Raw genomic sequence first — 6,843 nt, 5'->3', positions numbered from 1 at the left:
ACTTCACTAATTTCGGTACTTGAGTCATCCAACAAGCATCGGGTGAGTTGTTTGCATGATTCAGGACCGCCTTGTATGCCATTTCAGAGCTGGAACTTGTGTCATTATATGCCATATTTCATGCTTGCCATGCTTTGGTAGAGTTGCACTTTGTGCCTTAGGTTTGGTCCCTTGCATTTGTGCATGTTTGCACGTATTTTTGTTGTCTCATTTTCGTCCTATTGGCCACTGATTTGGATGTGGCTGAGGTCCATCCATCTTGGTTTAAGCCCATCTTGCATTGCATATGCCATATAGTCCATGTTGTTGCATGATTGACCATTGCATTGTGTATGCCTTCATCATCTCATTGATAGTCTTCATATGTGCATTGCGTATGCCATGTAGCGTCATGTGCATTGAGTATGTCATTCTTAGTTCATAGCATTGCGTATGCTAGTCGCACCCTTACATGTCATCCCTTGCATTTTTGCATCATTTAGTCGCATTGCATTTAGGTTACATGCTAGAGTTGCATTGGTGCGTGCATTGTGTGTTGCATCGTGTTTGGAATAGGAGTTAGTCCAAACACGGGAAACGGGAGACGTTTCGTACTTAAAGTGACGAAACGTGCTTCAATTCCCAGTCGCCGACACTCTTGACTACCCATGATGGAGTTTAGGCCTTATTGTGTCCATATGTGCATTCATTTCATATCGAGTCGTGCAATTTGACTCCTCGGCTATCATGCATCGAGATGCATGATTGGTGGCACGAGGATCGAAGACTACACTCCCTGGAGCTTGTGCAATGATGGAGAGAGTGGTCATGCACACATATGTTGAAAATACTTTGCCATGCCCCTTTCTCGCTCTTTGTTGCAGCAAACCGAAAATCAGCAGCAAAAACTGGTCAGCAGCCTTCTGGAGCTTTGTACAGTGTTCTGGGACCAGTTACAAACAGAGGCAAATTGGGACATCGCGATGGATTTCCCGACAAGGCGACTTGAGCATGCATGCATCCCTATCATTCGGAACAGAACTGAGGCAGTCCATTTTGTTTAATTTGCATGCTAGTTTCCTTACTTACTTAGTTAATTCGTTAATTAATTAATGTTGTATAATAATTAGTTTAATTAGCTTAGATTAGTTAGTTTATTCTGCACTATTCATTCGGACCCTCTGAGAGAGGGCAATGTTGTAATGAGTGTGCGTGTGTGTGATGTATGTCTTCCAACCCCACGTCTTTCTCCCTTTTATTTACCAGCTTATGATGGTTAGTTTTAGGGTATGTTTCAATTAGCATCCTTATGCTCGTATGATTGCATCCATTCATTTGTTTTGTATGCACCAGGCTCGGCGCATCATACTAACTGCATCGTATTTCAATTTCAAGCTGAATACATGTTACCTGTAGCATCTCATATGCCATCTTAGAATAGCCGAACCTATCTTAGTTGCATTCTTGTATGTGTTGCATTAGGCATCTTAACATAGTTAGGATTCATGCATGTTTTCTAATTAGCTTCTTTCTTTGACTCGGAGTACTTGGTAAGTGTTTATACTTTAGCATCCTTGCATGTGTGTAAGTGACTGCCATGATAGCATGCTTACCATGAGGCTATGTGCTTATGTGATACAACTGCCTGAATGCCTATGGGTGAAGGTTGGGTTGCTTGAGTTTGAATAATTTGTTGAAACCCGTGTTTTGGCCTACTTGCGAGTAGCACACTTCAATCCATTTTCAAAACAAACGGATACGCGATGCTTTGTTCCAACTTAGGCAATCTAGTCTATACTTACATGTTGTGCGCATCACATAGTAATTCTAGGTTAATAAACCGGAATAAGAGCACATGTGTTTTCAAAAACTCGATATCATGTTTAGTAGTGGCTGATCTTTGATCGGGCGAGCGGGGGTGCTCATTGCATGACCTTCCCCAATCGTACCCAAGTTCCCGAGCCAAGGCAACTTTGGTGATGACAGACACGTGGCCTTAGGCACGAGTCAGGGTTTCCTAAATTCCCCCAAAATAAAATATTTAGGTGGAGACTCTGTATCTGGCAAAACAGTCTATGTTTGGCACTTCTTTCTAAAAATCAGTTTTTCAAAACGATTTGCCAGATTTGGACTCTTTGGTGATTTATCGGCCTCGCATTGCACTTTGCGGGATTAGATTCAGAACCGTGACATTTGAGTTCTAACTGTAGTAAGCCCAATGAACAAAACGGGATTCCCTCCCGGGACGTTCGGGGACGTCTACAGTAACCCTCCTTCCACACAACCCTACATCCGAAAAACCTCATTCTCTCTCTCTAAGCCCCCCTATCTCTAGATTTTCCCTATTTTTACAAAACCCAACAACCCTCGGGAAATTTTCTTCGAAAACCCTCATATTCCTCTACGTTTTGAACCGAACAAAGTTTTGGGATTTTCCCTTGGTTTTTGTTACTTTCTTACATCTTTACCCATACTTTCCTCTCTTCCTCTTATTTTTTCACTTTCTCTTTATTTTCTCTCCCTTAGGGTTTGGGGATTTTGGGTTTTTTCACCTAATCTCACTCACCCACACATTTTTCTCCATTTTTTCCTTACTTTCCTCACTTTCCCTCCATGGCTAGCGGTGAACTTCCCATCATCGACCCCATTATTAGTATTGGAGCCGTCCTAGGTGAGGATATAGAGGCCGAGGATGTCCTCCCTCATATTCCTGAGCCGGAGCTACCTTCCCTTGCTGAGAGACCATTTGATGTGGCTACCTACCAGCCACGCACACACACTTTGACCCCGAGCGATATTCTGCGATTTGAGGGCCTAATTCCGGGGATCGACGAGGACATCCTACTGCGAAGAGCCCACCGAGCACTTGTCCACCAATGCCTCCATAGTAAGCCCTATTCTTTTCTTGTTTGAGCATATTTGAATTCCTTTCAAGATACGATAGATACTGACAGCACTTCCATACTACAGGTGATGGCTAGGAGGATTAGAGGTAACGGGTCTATTTCTGGCCCCAAGCATTGGTACGAGAGGCTCCCTGCAGAGGTTTTGCATTAGTTGATGCAGTTGGCTTTTGCTTAGAACTGGTGCGGATAAGGACTGACCCATTTTTACATGGGGCCCTAGTGGAGCACTGGTGGGACACTATGGATTCGTTCCATTTCTCGTCGATCATGGAGATGACTTTGACCCTGTATGATTTCTCAACGCTGACTGGCTTTTGAGTCGGGGTTGGCGCCCCAATCCCTTTTGATCTAGATATGGCACAGTGGAGAGCTGCCCGGCTCCATCTCCTTGGAGCAATCCCCGATACTCCCGGTCCTGGGATGGTGAGGTATAGTTGGTTCTTGGAGCATTTTTCTGATCTTCAGCCCGCTACTCCGGAGGAGGTCACCCAGTATGCTCACAAATTTCTGATGTATCTGCTCAGTATTACCCTATTTGCAAACAAGAAAAATACCGTGAGGCTTTATCTCTTGGGAGCACTAGTGCATCTGCAGTGGGTGGGAGAGTATGATTAGGGTGGCGCTGGCCTGACCACCCTATATTGCTACATGAGCTTCGCCGTCTGCTGAAAGGAAGATTTACTTGGCGGTTATTGGCGAGTTTGGGAGGTACATTTCACACTTTTTCTTTCTTGCTTTGCTTTATATTTCCTTGTTATACCTGCTTATCTACTCTGCTTATAACTGCTTATTTACCTTCTTGTAGTTATGGGTTTACACATATTTCACCTCCCTTGCTCCGGTTCTAGTACGGCCACTTGAGTTGTTAGTACCCTGCTCTCGGTAATATAACTCTCAGTTCGAGCGGCGCCGACGCGTAGATCGGGACTTCCTTTATTTTCGTCGTTTCTTCGACACTGTCACCGCAGATCAGGTACCAATACTAACCTTTAACTTTTACATACTGTGTGCATACTACACTGTTTCCATACTATTGTCCCACATTGCACTGTTTCCATATTGTTGTTTCCACACTGCACTGTTTACATACTATTGTTTCCACACTGCACTGTTTTTATACTGTTGTTTCCATACTATTGTTTCCACACTGCACTGTTTCTATACTGTTGTTTCCATACTGCTTAGACCTTTAACGTGTGACACTTGCTTCCACAGGTTGACTGGCACCCCTGGGCGAGCATCCCTTAGGCAATGAGGATGACTTAAGTTACTGTATGGCATGCCTCTACGATGAGGGTTCTGTTTGAGGGTCTTTTAGACCAAGCTTATTATTTGAGAGAGAGGTTCATCCGTCAAACGCGAGGCGTAGCGGATCCTGACATTCCACATCCTCCTTCTCCAGGTATGAAGGTAGTTGATAATCTCCACGACGGACCCTAGGTTGACTTCCTCATGTTGGGGGAGAACGGTGACCGATACCATGAGCCCGGCGACTTCACCATATTCTTACAGACCCAGGTGATGGCTCCGCTTACCCGAGGTGTGGCCTGCGCCTTTCTCGAGACTATTGCTGTTGCCAGAGATGCTCCCGTTGCAACTCTTATTCCTAGGCTTCTTGCGATTCCTACCGAGGTCATGCACATGCGACCGGATGGAGTGATCGAGCAGATCCCTCTTAAGCATATCGATGAGAGGGATCGCAAACTGGTAATTGCTCCTAGCATCGAGCAGGTACACATTTCTTTACACTTCTACCTACTGCACTTCATTTTTTCTTACCTTTGCTATTTTTGTTCATTGTACCCTGTTATTTCTATCCACTGTTCTTAAATTCTCTTCCTGTTGTAAGTACCCGCAGCATATGCTGATGACCTCCTCTGGACAATTGACCAACTGCTCCTCATAGTGTGGCGGAGACAGACCGTTCTGGCTACTCACGGGATTGAGGTACTTTTTATCACTAGTTCACTTTTGTTGCCATACTGTCTATACCCTATTAGTCCATACTGATACCTATACTCTTTTTAGCTCGAGTTGGTGCCAACAGCACCCTTAATACCTCCTCCAGCTGGGAAGAGAGGGAAATGGGGCCCAGTGAGAGGCTGAGGATGGGTTGATCGGGGGAGAGGTCGAGTGAGGCAGCTCTCGCCTTCTAAGGAGTCTTTTGACGGATCTACAACCCCCGAGGACGAGGAAGAGGAGGTTGACTTGCAGTCTAGCAGCCCCAGTGATAATAGTGATGCACCTCCTCCGCAGTCGAGGAAAAAAAGGACCAGGATGGGTTGATGATTCACTTTTCTTTTCTTTTGCTTTGTAGTTGGGAACTATGTTTTCAGATAGACCTATGCATTTTTTTTTATTTTTTTTAAAAGCTTTTCTTTTGTTTTTAGTCTTTGTAAAACAATGATAGGAGGTGAACCCTCTAGTTATGAAAAGAATATTTTGCACGAGTCATTTTGCATGATGTGACATGTAATGAATGAATGGCGCTGGCACTATAATCTTGCACACGACTGTTAACAAATGTGAATGCTTGTTCTTGAATTGATTCTTGAATCCGATAACAACTTACAACCGGTCAAAATACAAAATACAGCTCGATGACAGAAAAAACAAAATGAAAACAACCTAAAAACACTAAACAACACTCGATACAAACAAGACAAAACTCAAAAAACGGCTCCGGTATGCCAAGGTGAGGACCTACCCTTTCTGCAACTGCTCTGATCTGGGCAGTTATTGAGAGCTCCCCGGCTCCCAATAGGTACAACCGGCCCCCAATAAAAGCTGGTCGGCTCTAAAAGTGATGTCAATTAGTGCATTGCAGCTGCCATACACTGCTCCTTCTCAAAGTCTATAAAAAGTGATCCCAAGCCGTTTTCCTGGCAGAACGACAAAATTTTGATACTTTGCTCTCAAGATGGAGATTCTTCTCAACAATAGGCTTCGAGACTGGATTAGCACTTTAGACGGCTCAGAAAAACTGAATTTTCGCGGTTTCAGCATAAACGCTCTTTTTCCTTTGAGTCGCACTTCGCTTTGCTTTCCATTCCTCCATGTCGCGGTCCGATGCTGGAACCCAATTATACATGTGTTTCACTTCGGATCACAAGAATTGTGTAACGCTCGAAGAATTCTAAGCATGGATGGAATCTCGGCGTGACGAAGAAATTATGCCGCAGCCCTATTTTGGCCATGCTCAAGCTTTGGGACGGATGTGTGGGCTTCTATTATGCAAGGCTCGGTCCTTGGCTCATGATAGGGAATTGGGCATTCCTAGTTTAGTTCATTGGTTTTTCGCTATTGGAGGCATGCGTGACCTTCTCTGGTGAGCCTACCGACAACATGCTCTTTGCTTGTGTCTACTTGCGCAATTCCTTCTTGCCCCAAGTGTCAATGTGGCTAGCATCCGGTTGATCGAAGTGGCCCAGTGTCTGAAAGAGGGCAAAAGCTGCATAGGCTTGGCTCTGGCCGAAACGTTGATGGGTTTTGATGCTTTCTGTCAGCAAGAAACTACTCGATTTGCAGGGAGTCCACTGCTTCTCCAAGTATCATTTCCCACCCCTCTTATTTATGATCCTTACACCATTCAATATTCATTCTTTGTTTTCCTCTCTAACCATTTCCTTACTTTTCTCTCTACGTACATCTCTCTATTCATTAATCTCTCTTCCTTTTCATTCCTTCCCAGGTATGGTTAATGGATAAGCTAAAAGTGGTGGACCTTTGCCCCGAGTACTTAGCTCGAGCTTACTTCTTTCACTAATGGCTTGTGGATTTCCCTTCAGAAGGGTTGTGGTGTGACTGGATGTGCAGTAGATTTGTAACTAACATAACTTGGCGTTGCCCCTGGCTTAATTTGACTGAGATCAGCCAGGAATATAGTTGATTGGCCTCACACACTTCATGTTCTATTTCCCCATCCGGTTCAAACGCTAGTTTGAACATGATCAGACAC

Source organism: Camellia sinensis, chromosome 5 (assembly GCF_055761805.1).
Source record: "Camellia sinensis isolate YWXY chromosome 5, ASM5576180v1, whole genome shotgun sequence".
In the NCBI taxonomy this organism is placed as follows: domain Eukaryota; kingdom Viridiplantae; phylum Streptophyta; class Magnoliopsida; order Ericales; family Theaceae; genus Camellia; species Camellia sinensis.
This window is presented reverse-complemented; position numbering follows the sequence as displayed.